We start from the raw sequence: 14,778 nt of genomic DNA, 5'->3' as shown, positions 1-14,778 counted from the left end.
CATCAATATCCCTAAATAGCATCAAGAATACATTCAACTGATATCGTAGTCAATGAAGGCTGAAGTCAACTCCTTGACCCGTTGAGGACGAGTCCCGAGTATACTCAGGCAGGTGTCTATGAGAAAGGAAACGGGTTAACTGAAACTTAGCATAATTGTTACCATATGACTGCGAGAACAAACTGTTGAAATGTCTACAAAAATACACTCCGTATGTCCTTTCAACACACACAAACAGGGAAGAAGTAATGCAATATGGAACATCTTCAAAGACAAAAGTACATAAAATTTGTAGAATTGGTCAAAAAGCAAGTGTGAATTTGAGCAAAGGTATGCCAGTTTTAAACGGTGTCCACAAATATGCATTCTTTCAACAACAAAAAAGTTTGTTGTACACTTTGATTTTCCACACTGAAATTATCAGACTGCATCCTTGTAGGTCAATACTTTATTGAATCGATCTTATTTCTAGCTAGAAAAAGACGGATCTGATATAAGCACTTTATCCATCACCTGTCTTGCACAAGGGAAAAAAAGACCAATAATCATCACAAGTACCATCTCCTTCAGCAAAGTGCACCATTTAGAATGCGGATGGAGCCAAAAGAGGACACGGATGTATTTCGTGGCATCGGTCAATGGAATTTCTCCTGCGTAGGAGAATTAAAGTAAGGATAATTGGCTCTCCACATGAATAATCCAGAATCTCAGCATCATCGAGTTTCAAATCCTCTAGTCTGCTAGCATGTAGAGACAAGCTTCGCTAATGCCAGACTAGCATTGCCCTAGTTATTCTGCTTAGGTCATACTGGAGCAATCCACAAATTGGCTTATAGTGCAAATCACTTCATGTGCACTCTTATTTCTGCCGAGTCAAAATTTCAACTCTGAATCCGAGTCAAAAATTTTTCACTCCGATCCGTGTACTTCTGACTCAAATCCGAGTTATCATTTTGGTTATCGGACTTTTTACACCTGCGCAGAGTCACATCAGAAATACCCAGTGTGGTGTACATGCCATACGCGCACTACAATTGGACAAAACATGTCATGTGTCCTATGTGACGTACATTATGTAGTACCCCCGCGAAAAAAAAGCGTCATTTCTCGACGATCCGCCACAGCCGCGAGATGTCTTGTAACTCTTTGTCTTCAAGATGGACAATTTTGTCTGCACTTTTCTAGAGGAATGCGGAATGGAGGAATACATAGGAGTTTTCATCGGTGAGTACCCACCTCATTCACAACACTCATATAAATAATTGCCTGAAACATGGTCTAAACAGTCAGTTTTATTTAGGGCAAAATGAACTTTCGACACGGACACATTGGTAATGGCGTGGCCGTAGTAGGCTAGTTTGCAGGCACAAACCCTTGATGGTCGTATAGGAGTCTGCATGCGCCAAGACTAATACACGCACCACTACACTGCAGCCTCTCCCTTGTTGGGAGAAGCTTCAACACAGGGCCTATGGGACAGTGCCAAAGTGGTGCATGTAGTAGTCTTGGCGCAGACTCCTTTACGACCAACAAGGGTTTGTGCCTGCAAACTAGTAGTAGGCGGCCGTACGGTAGCTCGTACCTTTTGTACGTAGCCCTGGGCTATATGCTATACGTGAGAACCAATCTACAATAGATGCACGTGAACCTACCTAGCTACACCTCCACTGTACATGCATAAAATACACATACGATCTTGATTGCTAATTCGAGCTACCGTACGGCCGCCTACGGCTACGCCATTACCAGTCAATGTGTCCGTGTTGAAAGTTCATTTTGTCCCAAATAAAACTGACTGTTGAGACCATGTTTCAGGCAATTATTTATATGAGTGTTGTGAATGAGGTAAGTACTCACCGATGAAAACTCCTATGTATTCCTCCATTCTGCATTCCTCTAGAAAAGTGCACACCAAATCCGAGTCATTACTACACCAAAATGGGTTACTTACAATGCGGGAAACGACACCGTATCAGAGTGAAATTGTGATCTTTTGACTCGGAAATCCATGTCATTTTGCTGGAATAGATTGCACCTAATTGACCCCATTTCTGAGTCAAATTTGACACTTTCCGAGTCAAATTTGACACTTTCCGAGTTAATATGATGCCACAGAAATGACTCGGAAAGTGACTCGGAATCCGAGTGAAATCATTTGACTCGGAAGTCCGAGTAGCTTTCACTCGGAAGGAGTTGACTCCCAGCAGGCGCCATTTCCGGGTCACATTTCACACTTTCCGAGTTATTTTTGACGCCGCAGAAATAAGAGTGTGGAGAGAGAGAGCAGTTTGAGGTTTTCTTATGTTCCTATAATACAACTCATGCAAGTCTTTCATGGTATTAGCACTTCCTACTGGTAGTGGGGGGCCTTGCATGTGTTATTTTTGATTTTCAGTTCAAGTTGATGTAAAAGTTTAATTTTTGGTACCATTGTAAAGGTAATTGTCTATAGATCAATTTTGGTTCGAGTGTCAAGCACACAAGTAAGAAATACTCAAAATGGCCGCCAAAATCCAAGATGGCCGCCAACTTCTAGACTTTTGTCAAAAAATTGGATAAAACTCTCCGTTTGAAGTGATTTAAGTGCTGAACCTGATATTTTCAAGGGTAATGAGATTATTGGACACATTTAGAAATAAAAACAATTAATGCCTTTCGCTTAATTTGCATAAATTTACATAAATTCCATTTTTTAAGCTTTTTTCCTTAAAAAATACAATTATTTAGAGACAAAATGTATATAAAAAATGAAATAATCACTTTCAAAGCAATGTATCAATACATTGCTTGAAAGTGATTGCTATACAGAATCAGAGCGTATGTGAGTTTTGTAGTGGCAGCTCATATTACAGGATATAACAGTAGTTGTTGAATTCGTGTTCATGGAATACAGCAGTGAACACAGAAATGTACACATGCATGTTACATGATCAGGAGTTGATATTTTCACATGTTGTTAGATTTGCGAATAGTACCCAGATCGCAGAATTCCCACAAATAACCCCAGGAAAACAGGTACGGTATGAAGTCTCATTAATAAAGATTGTCTTTGATACGTTTGAGGTGACAAAAAATGATGTCAAGTATCAAAACTAAATGCAATCGTAAAATTTGCTTTGTGTTTGCTCTGTGTTGTGGGCTGCTCAGGTACAGCCCTGTCCCGATTTATACAGCCACTGGGCTGTGTATAGTTAGTGTACAGTGTATTTACATAATATGCACAGCCCTGTACAGTGTATTTACATAATATGTGTATGCACAGGCCTGTCACATCATTATCACAGCAAGTCATGACTGGTACTCTTAGTGGTCTCAGTCTGGTGGCCCCTGGCTGGGCTCCCTGCCTTGGGCCAGCACTTAGGCTCCTGGCCTCGGCCCGGCCTTGGGCCCCATGAGCCCCTGGGACCCTGGGCCCCATGAGCCCCTGGGACCCTGGGCCACCGGGCCCCCGGGCCACCGGGCCCCCGGGCCACCGGGCCCCCGGGCCTGTGCCCACTTGGGCTCTGGGCCCCTGGTTCTGGGCTAAGGCCCGTGGCCTTGGGTCCGGCCTTAGGCCCCGCCTTTGGCCCGGCTGTACTTTGTACATGGTCTATGTGAAATCAAGCTTGTCTGTAACTGTATAATTACAAATAATTACAAATAATCACAAATGATCAACAGGTCCATACTATGAATATATGAATATATAAATATATGAATATATGATTATATGAATATATATGTGAATATATATGTTTATATTATATATGATCATATCAATGTGATCAGGCGTTCTGTTACGGTGTCAGATCTGCAGTCATTCATATATAGCAAATTTTATGCATGTATAAATGGCATACATTCATGTGTCATAATGCTCTACCGGGAAAACCGTTCCTTACTGGTAAAATATTGTCTTACCGATCTGCTTTCATTCAAGCATTACCATTTGAAAACCGTTGCAAAGCTGACATGACTACCGGGAAAATACTCACGTAAAGAAAGGGCTTACCGTTGGCACAACTTTTACCGTACCGTACCGTTGTTACCGTACCTTTACCGATAGCGCGCGAGTACTGCAGAGCGCGCGCGCCCGCAAATCTATACTTCTACCAAAGATAGTAGATAACAAGATACGAAGGCGCGCGATAAAAATGGACACATTATGGCTACCCTACATGACGATACAAAAGAGAGCTAAGTACAAACTCAGTACACCTAGGAACATCATTCATTTCCAAAGGTAGTGGTATCTTTATTATCTTAAAAAGATTTAAAAATTATAGTCGTAGCTTTTTTTCGATTAAGGGGATTATTTTGAAGAATGAGATTTTAGAGTAAAAGGGAGGTAAAAATTTGGCAACAACATGATCTCACAATCAAAACGCAACAACAACATCTTCAAAGACAGCGCGTCTCAGGCAAAAGACACACATCACCTGAGACGCGCTGTCCCTGAAGCCGCTGCTGCTGTTTATCTAGTCTAGCTTCTGGACTCTTTTTACTCGTAGGGGTGATTCAGTGTACGCGACAAGCCGTATGAGGGCGTGACACCCGAGGATTGCGATACGCCGAGAACTGCGATACCCGAGAAAAAAGAGTCCAGTAAAATACTTTCGCCGGATCGAGCAGGGTCAAGAGTTCACGCTAGAGTGGTCATGAATATTCATGACTCGCAGTCAATCAGACAGTTTTACTAGTTAATGCGAATACCAGCTGATCGCACTCCCGCTGGTAGTGAGTGCTGCCCACCTCCATACAGCATTGTCCACCAAAATAGGGGGTTTTGTTCTGAAGTTGAGCCCACTAACTTGTACTTCGACCGCCAGCTCATCATACTGCATTAATGTAGGCCTACGTGCTTTCTTTATGCATGATGAGAGACAAGCTGCCCATTCCATGATTTCATGAAGTCATCATATAAAAGTCTTTACATAAAATCAAGGAAATTCCAAAGATTCTCATAATTATGTAGCTATATTATAAGAGAAGTAAAGTCTGTGTGTCTTATGAGAGAGAAGTCTTTTCATGAAACGTAGCCTCCATCCAAATAGGGGAGCTGTATACCACGATTTCATAGTACGATGAAAAAATGTTTCATTGGACATTATAGGCTTATTGCAGATTACAGACTTTATTTTAGATTGATTCCTCCGAGAATAACAGAATGACATCCGTAAAAGGGTCAATCCCACTATATCCGCTAAAATATGTGATCTTCATATTATACATGACTTTTGATAATATCCCAATAGATTTAAGGGATCCCGTGTCACAGAAGTCATATTTTTGGTAAAGCAACTCTAGCAAAGATATTAAAAACCAGACCCCCCCCCCAAAAAAAAAAATAAATAATAATAATAATACTATTATTATCATTACAAAATATCGAATGTAGGAACCAGATTCAAATAGTCGATTGTGCCAAAATAGATTTCTGTCTTTGAAAGCCTGATTGTACAGGAATAAAAAAATTGTCATGGTCAACAAAGGCAAGTGAAATTCATTGGATTGCGCCTGCGGGTAGGATAACGAAGAGGTTCGTGTTTTTGTTATTTTTTTTTATATAGATCGAGTCAAATTCAGACGGATTTCACTGACAAATTCCATAAGGTATTTTAAGATTCAACGAAACATACGTGATACCCTGCTATGAGATTTCTCCTCAAGGATTATGACAGCCTTATATAGCTCACCTGCAAGGAACTACTCCCATATCTCACTATAGAACACATTAAAGTAACTTTATTATCTCATTTCCATGGAAAAGCGCAGGTGGGAAACGTATACGTTACGAAAACTCACTCCCTGACCAACATAACTCGCAGGATTCATCCAATTATATACTTATACAAACGCTCTGAGGGAATTTATTCATAGTAACAACTTTCATAGTCAAACTACTTCATCTAAACGTAAAAGCAACATTATTCCTTGCGTCCTTTTACCAAAACACTAATTGTGGCTTGCCTTTAAAACAGATTATGCTGATAGTGCTATATTCGTGAGGAATATGGTGCTGGTTAAAAGCTATGTCTGTTATTCCGAAGGTTCGTTTATTCGAAAATAAACTATTGCTTACTATTTTTTTTCTTCTGATAATGAAATAATGTTCATTAGCCGAAACTTAAAAGAAGGGTTTGTAGTTATGTACTTGTAAATAGCACAACAATACCCGCTGTTATGTTCACACGGCATGTGCTGATACGTGGCGATAACCTAATATATATCAATTCTTTTAATTGTATTAACTGAATGGATTTTGAAGTAACAGGAGGGTTACACACATCTATTTTCCCTGAAAAGGTGTTAGTGCTAACCTATAGCAGTAAAGCAAAACAAAGCAAAAGGAAACAAACTTGTAATGGTATACATTAAGCCGTGTTGATCGAAGGATGATAATACAACATGACACTGTAATGATGAGAAGGAGAATGCTTCACAGACGCAGGTACACAGTGACTCAAATTGTCTTATGACTTTGAAAACGAACACTTCTTTTTTAATGGGTGCTCACCAATGTGAATGCAGGACGGAATACAGGTCATTCTCATTGATACACACACAAAAAAAAAGGGGGGGGGCAAAATTGAATAAGATACGACTAGCAAATTGCCTCCCGCAAAACCATACTGTTGAAAAGACATGCATTTTACTTCTCTTTTTTAATGGGAGTGGACTTTCTCTTGTCTGTATGGTTAAAGATCACCTATTGGAAAGCAATACCCGGAAGTAAATAGTTTAGCAAATATTTACACATCACAGATGATATAACTTTCGAACCCAGCTATTAGTAAAATTGCATTTATATGCATTGAACATCTGTATAAAATTGACGATGCGCAGTGTGGGGCACGACATATTGTAACGTACTATTATGTTTCATTGGAAATACCAGATATTTCTCCTTTAATCATGCTGTTAATGAACATCTTTAATTATCGTCCAACAATGAAGGATTAAAAATCTAGGGCAGCTAGATAAACTTTATAGGAGTCCATACCATGTTGTTATCATGTAATATGTATTGTTCTGAGGAGTGAACCCCGGAGACTGTGGTATCATAAAGTTTAAATGAATAATTAATGAATTTATTTTGCACTACGATATATTCATAAGCAAGTGTCTGATTTATATGCCCTTCAGCATGGTGTTGTGGAGTTTGCCTGTTATATCAAGGAGGCTCTCTCGCCTTCTCGATTATTATAGTTTACCTCCTGATTGTTACATGGCACCATCATTATAATGCAAGGTGAATATCAGAATTGTATGATATCCGCTGCCCTCTGGGATTGGTAAATGCTGAATAATTCTGGAGTCAGAAATTTCTTATTTCTGGTTACAGTTTGTTTTTCTGAAGGTTCATTTTCAGGGTTTATTATTACGATGGTTCGGTAATCCAAAACGAAATAAGGTTCGTTTAAAATACTAAAGGATTGGTCTTCCGAATGTTCGTTTGTATAGCCCCTAAAAGAAAACTAAAAAAAAAAAGTTTGCAATACCGAAGGTTCGTTAATTTAAAACGATATTGGTTAGTAATTCCGAATGTTAGTTTAAAAGTATGCAATTTTTCCATTTATGGATTTACGAACCTTGTTTCATTTGTTTGTTTGTTTGTTTGATGTTTGCTTGTTTTGTTTTGTTTTGTTTTGTTTTTTTTTTTGGGGGGGAGCTATCAAACCTTCAAAATAATAAAGTTTCTCTTATTTTCAGATTAACGAACCTTCGGGAAAACAATGCCTATTCAATTTTTGGATACATAGCGTGTATAAGGTTTGCCACGTAAATTCTCCATCAAACATGTGATATCTTTATCTTCCTTTAGTAAATTAGGTCTGAAGAAAATACCAGCTTATTTTTTTTTAATCAAAACTGATAAAATACTATTCCTTGTGAGGCTCAACGCGGTAAACCTTTGTATGCTCGCGTAATCAAAGCGTGTTTTTGTATTCTAACCTGTTATATTTCATAAGACATAAAGCTTTGATGGCTTTTCATCGATGAAATCACTTATTACTAGTAATTTCATCGTCAGAGCCACACTCAGAAAGATTTGTGGATGTTTTTATTTGAAATTGCGTGGTATTTAGGCCCTATGCTGATAGTATTGTGGTTGTGTTGTGAATAGTTCTCCAGACATAGCTAATAGAAATCCAATTGTAAACCTACTTTACGTTTATACTTGGCTAAAAAAAAAAAGGGATTCCAGAAGTTCAAGGCTTCATCTTGTGGGCATGACCCACAAGTACAACATACAATCGACTGCAGTCGTAGTATACCCAGTCAATTTGCATATAATATCAATTTGATATTTAGAATCAGTGCCTCGATTTTCAAAGTGTTTATGGATTCACTCGGACACAGTGCAGCCGACTGAAATACCTCTCTCTTACAAAATCCTGTTGCACAAACAAGATCGCAAAATCAAGAACATTTCTAATTATGATACGAGCAGTCATGGCTACTGTTGGGCCCTATTTTTTGTACAAAGTTGAAAAAAAAAAAAACATTGGAGAGAAATCACTAGAGATAAACGATCGTAGATCGCCATTCGTTTTTAGCTCCATGGCCAAACTAAACACTTATACTGGGTACTCTCTAAAAAAGATCGAGTGAAAACATTCACTCTTAAAAGAGTGAATACAAAAAAGAGTGAATTTAGAGTTAAATTGGAGTGAATTTTGAGTGAAAATGTTCATTTTCACTCGTATTAGAGTGACCTCAGGGATCACTCTAAAATCTTCGAGTGATCCCTGAGGTCACTCCAAAATGAGTGAAAATGAACATTTTCACTCAAAATTCACTCCAATTTAACTCTAAATTCACTCTTTTTTGTATTCACTCTTTTAAGAGTGAATGTTTTCACTCGATCTTTTTTAGAGAGTAATGTACATAAATGCAATGCATGCATGCAGTACTCCATCCGCCCACGGTGAGACCAAGGACAGATCTGCAGGGTGTTGGGAGAAAGGTACTGAACTGTGTAATACCCAGAACAGTCGATGACTAGTCTAATCCAATTTCAGCAGTAAATTCAGCATTATGTGTTCGTATTAGGCCTACTATGAAGAAAAAGGTACTGTATCTTTTCTTCAGAAGAATTGAATACTCTGAAACCAATTTGTGACCTATATGGATCTACATGTCATTAATATAGATCACATACGAAATCAGATAGATGCGAATTCCATTTACTGAGACTGGCTGAACAGACTACTACCATACTCGGTGGGCGGGACCTGTCAGAGCGAATGATTTATCGCGTTCGGTCAAAATCCGATCGGAACTGAAACTTTCTTCCCGGACCCTTTTTCGTTGGGCGCGCAGTTTCTCGATTATCGCAATCAGAAAATTTGCGCCCTCTCTTGGTCGCACCAAGGAAAAGGGGACGGAGCCCAGACTACTGTTTATCAAGCATCAAGGCAGCACGTCTCAGGTGATGTGCGTTCTTCTGATCATAAAGACTTCCTATGAAATTATCTTTGACATTATGCAATGTATCTATTCCACCTTTTATTACAACCACTTTGTTTTACTTTGTTTCTGGATATCTCAGCCATTTCAAAGCCGATTTTCATCAAATAAACTTTTAATTCCTCTTAGAATTGTATGATTTGTAATATTTCATATACGTGTTTTCTAATTACATGCATTTCACAAAAATTTTAAGTCTGAATGCCCATTCCATCCCTATAAAGTAGCAATCCAGTGGGGAGTGTTGTGAGGTCATGATGTCAACATTTCAGTGAAGAGTTTGTTCGCAAAAACCAATAAGTCCATTTTGGAAGATTTTGAAGTACGGTCTCTGTCATGAAGTACAAAACAATACCTTTTAAATGATATATCGGTCACTACATCGTATATATTACGAAAGGTACATTTTTGAAGTTATGGTCTAAATAAGCAAAAAATTTCTTATCATTCTCTTTATTTTTCTTGACCTTTAATCGCAAATATCTCCATTTGGCAAATATGGACTTATCGGTTTTTGCAAACAAACGAGCTCTTCATTTCATCTAATTTGCAAAAATGTAATCTTGCCTTATACACAACTGTATAAATCTTTTTTGCACAAGTTCCAGAGCTGAAATTACTGTTTATACCCTAAATGAGCAGAACACAAATCATTTTTTTTTAATAGGTTAGTTTCTCACCTCCACAAATAATTGTAAATTGCACTAAACTACAAAAGTTTTCTGAGAACATTGTCATTCATAATTTAGCATGTGATGAAAAACAAAATATGACAGGGGTCTCAAATATACATTTTCATGTCAAAATAAGATTACTTGACTGCAAAATGCTTCCAAATGAAAAACTCCATTCAAAAGGCATGATCAGTGACTCTGGTACTCAAAAGTGGTATAATTAGCAGGTCACCAACTTACATCTATATCATGTGCACAATACAGACTTGTCGTCATGGCAACTGAATTAATAATGTGATTATGTTGACTGATGAGTCTCCTGAGTACTTCCACTAATGGAAAACAACTTCCTGTTTCATATCATTTCTTTGGACACCTCCCAGGAAAGAGGGATAAATGACTGCAGAGTTTCTTGCTGGAATCCCAGTGACCCCTTCCAAAGGGAACACACATCAAATGTGATCATTCATTTTTAATCACGCTGCATCGGTGCCGATTTTTAGTCTAATGTGCCTCGATTGAAGTTCTAATTCTGATCTTGTTTGACAAATTGCATACCTTGCCACACATGCATTCTGGAGCCGCTATAATTTAGTAAGAAAGATTATGATTATTTTTGTAGTTTTTGAACTCACTATTTGTGTTGGCACTATGAGGATTTTTCTTCATTTCTCTGGATAAACTCTCATTTCATTTTTTTTTTGTTGGCTTCATTCTCCCTATATTCTTTACATATTTCATTTCCAGTGTCTTGTGGATAACAAACTGCAATATTTCAGTCTTTGATGTAACCCCTTCACCCCTCTCCCCTCTCTTGTCATATCTCTGTAAGGTTGTAGAACGTGTGGTTTGAATCTCGGTAAAACTCTAATACTGGAGAAAAGTAAACAGATTGAGAAACACTGGACATACATTCATGAGTCACAACTGGCTGTGCAAAGTCAAACTGTGACCTGTTTTCTACTGGTCCGACATGCTGTGCATAGGAAACACGCAGTCCAACATGCACATCAACGGTGTCTTGAACATGCTGACTGAACATTGCTTTACATCTTTAAAGGGGATGGCTAGTAACCGACCAGTGGGAATCGGTGGAAATGCTGAGGGATTATTGTTCCAATCCTTGTGGGATTCATTTATTTAAGAGTACATTATATATCTACTGTTGTGTGAAAATTATTTGCTTCAGAATGGTCTCATATTCAAGTAATGTACAGTTTAATGTTTCCAGGTTAGCGTGCCTGGTCAGTGACGGGCATCAATCTGCACATTACTTCAATATGAGACCGTTCTGAAGCAAATAATTTTCACACAACAGTAGATATATAATGTACTCTTAAATGAATCCCACAAGGACTGAAACAATCATCCCTCAGCATTCCCACTGATTCCCACTTATCAGTTACTAGCCATCCCCTTTCAGACATTATCCAAGAGCAGGGGCGAATCGAGGAATTCTGTAAAGAGGGGGCACCTTTACAAAATTAAAGGGGTTGCACGCACCCCTCCCCCATTTTTTTCTTTTTATTTCTTTTGTTTTAACAGAAAGTAAAGAGGGCGAGCACCCGGTGCGCTCCCCCTGGATCCGCAACTGAAGACTAAAACATAATGCAACGCACCTCTCCCCCATTTTTTTCTTTTTATTTCTTTTGTTTTAACAGAAAGTAGAGAGGGCGAGCACCCGGTGCGCTCCCCCTGGATCCGCAACTGAAGAGTAAAACATAATGCAAAATGTACAGTGATTTACCAAACAAAAATACTCTAACTGGTGCAAAGTAAACAGACTAATGATTATGATAGGATCACAGAAGCATTACATGTAATTGTGACTGTTTTATGTATTTGTACACACACAAAAAATGTTAGAAATTATGATAAAAATTTTTAATAGACACATTTTTCTCTTTCAATTGAAGACATAGGTCTATGTATGTGGCATGTTTTATAACAAAGCTTCAGTGACTAAATTCCTCGGTCCAAAGTCCATGAAAAAAAACTTGAATTAATAGTGTGTAGTGAAAAGACTGAAAATCCTGTTTTCATCAGTTTGTCTGTTTATAAATTTTTTCTCAATGTTATTCATTTACTCTTGCTTTGTTTTGTTATTGTTAACATTTCACTGGGGGGGGGGGGGGTTGTCTACACTAAGTAATCAACAGATTAGCAAATTCTTCTAGTGTCTGATTTGTTTGTTCATGGTAAACATTCCAAACCTCGGGATTTGCACAATTTGCCTGATTCGGACCACAGCAATCTTCACCTTTCGACTCACGGATATGTACTGGACCGAAAATTCCAGTGAAATCGAGCCCCGATAAGAAGAGATTGGATCCGGATTCTGCTGCGGTTAGCGGGGATCATAATATATGGCAGCCATTTTGAGAAGTGGATCCAAGTACAAGTAGCATTTCCTACTCGAAGTACAATCGCCTTCCTATGTAGGCACATTACCAACTAATAACTTCCTGATCTTTGACTTACAGGGCATTACCAGTGAATTCAATTCGCAAAAAAAAAAAGAAACACGGACATACAAAGTGTCACAAATTCTTCATAAACATTACTAAATATCCATTTATTCATAAAACCACCACAAATTTGTTCAGATTCCTAGAATTGTAACCAGCCAGAAACAATGCAAACTGATACAGCAACAGCAACAGTAATAAGAAAAACAATAATAGAAATAGAAAATCATTGTAACGGCTCTGATTATCAGTATTACTATTTTTATTATCATCATGATCATATCAAACAAAAACAATATCCTTTCCAGTAATTGAATTTTTTGAATTTAATTCAATTTGGGGGGGGGGGGGGAGACATACTCTTAATCATAATCTAATACACATTCTTTTATCACGCACATGTACTCGCTTCCCTAAGTTTGAACTGGTATTCAGTTTCAGGGCTGTTTTGTTGTGTTGTTATTTTTCATCTCTGCATAGTACAATTTACCTTTACATAGTACCATGGTAATGTGATATGTACGGTACCTTGCAATCCTATGCTCATACATGTAGATGTCGGGTCAAAATCGACTTGGTAAACATTTTACAGTAAACATACTTTAAAAACAGTGTGCTGTTTTTACGTTTGGGTATACAACATATTTCTGTCTACCGGCACATCTATGCAGGAGTAAAGGTATCATAAATCCCATTATAAACCTGTTGTCATCCAAACCTTGATCACGCCATTAGACTTTACATGTTTGTACATTGTATGTGACTTCTCGACTCAAACCCACAAAAGGTCACAGTATGTGATTCTCTGTAATGGACCAAAATGGTAATTTGGGTTGACCGACTCAAATTTCTAAAGCTTGTTTTGCTTGGGAAAATAGTCTCTTCTCTACATCACACATTACATGTACCTTCTGTCAAAATATGGCACCTTAAAACAAAACCAAAATCGAGATATTACCAGTTTCTCTACTCCATATTTTTTCGGACAGGCTCTCCTTGATTTTCACTAATACTTCTGCACAGTACGCCTGAGTGACCATATCTTTAAATCCACTATTCTTCCTTTTCTATGAAACTGCACTTCCTAACTCTCTCTTATTTCAATCACTTTTTAAATGCATTAGGATGGTCAAATCTTAACAAGTTATAGATCATTTTAAAGCTTAGAGCTTCTTATTATGTAGAAAAGTAAACATTCATTTTTGCCTACTTTTTGTGGGTTTTGAGCCGGGTGGTCACATATGTTGTGACCCTACAGCTCTGTGGAACAGCATTGAGATGGTAGGGTGGATGACCTTTTTCTAAAATTGCTTTTCATCCACCAAGTACACGTCATGGGCATGAATCATCCATATACTGGGTACAAATAATGCATGATGCACAACGGCAGAATACCCATCAGTTAGCTGATATATGATTTATATTTCGGTAGCAGGATAGCTTTCAAATTAATCACATTATCGGCATGCAGTACAGCAAGTTTTCGGTGGACTAACACAATTATGAAACAGACTAAAGCTAGAGTCAGTTTCAAGGGCAGGAGTTCATAGTATCTCCAAGAAAATTAGTATCGTTAAGATGAATTTTCCATTACTCTGACAGATTAATAAGCTACAAAGCTTACAAAGGAAATGTAATTTATGTCATCATAACGTGCACAAATTTATTTTTTCTTTCTTGTTTGTAACTGGAGTGATTTAAATTTGACAATGGGCTTCTTTATTATCAAATTCAATTACAGATAAAACTCTACATACATTGGTTCTTCATCTAGCATCACAAGCTTCACATTTCCACTCTACAAGTCCTATGAAATCACATTACCAACACTGGATGCAGATGTAACTATTTACTCCGCCAACAATCAAAACGCCTGGTACACTGTACCCGGTAGTCAAGGTCACTTAACCTGTACTGATGTATGATTCATCGCTACTACTAGGTGATTCTGGATGATGTCCAAATATTTGCCATATGCAGAAATGAAAGAATCTATCCACACAACGAGTTTGGACTGATTTGGGCTATGTATTACTAGGCTGTCGTTTTGGTGTACAGTGTCGATATTCAGTTGAACGACTACTGAGGAAATTGGAGTCAATAGGAATGAGGCTGCTGACAATAAGGCAAAATCCATTTTGTACTAATTTAGAGCAATGATTTTTTTTGTCTGGAGATGGATA

At 38.0% G+C, this 14,778-nt stretch overlaps 1 protein-coding gene across 1 annotated transcript in view; it reads right to left on the bottom strand.

The window, feature by feature from the left end:
- Window positions 1-14,778, bottom strand: part of LOC140230804 (death-associated protein kinase 1-like) — a 160,829-nt gene that overhangs the window by 112,653 nt on the left and 33,398 nt on the right. The gene's annotated exons all lie outside the window — the stretch shown is intronic.

Source organism: Diadema setosum, chromosome 7 (genome assembly GCF_964275005.1).
Source record: "Diadema setosum chromosome 7, eeDiaSeto1, whole genome shotgun sequence".
Lineage (NCBI taxonomy): Eukaryota > Metazoa > Echinodermata > Echinoidea > Diadematoida > Diadematidae > Diadema > Diadema setosum.
The sequence above is the reverse complement of the archived record's forward strand: the minus strand, read 5'-3'. Positions and strand labels throughout refer to the sequence as shown.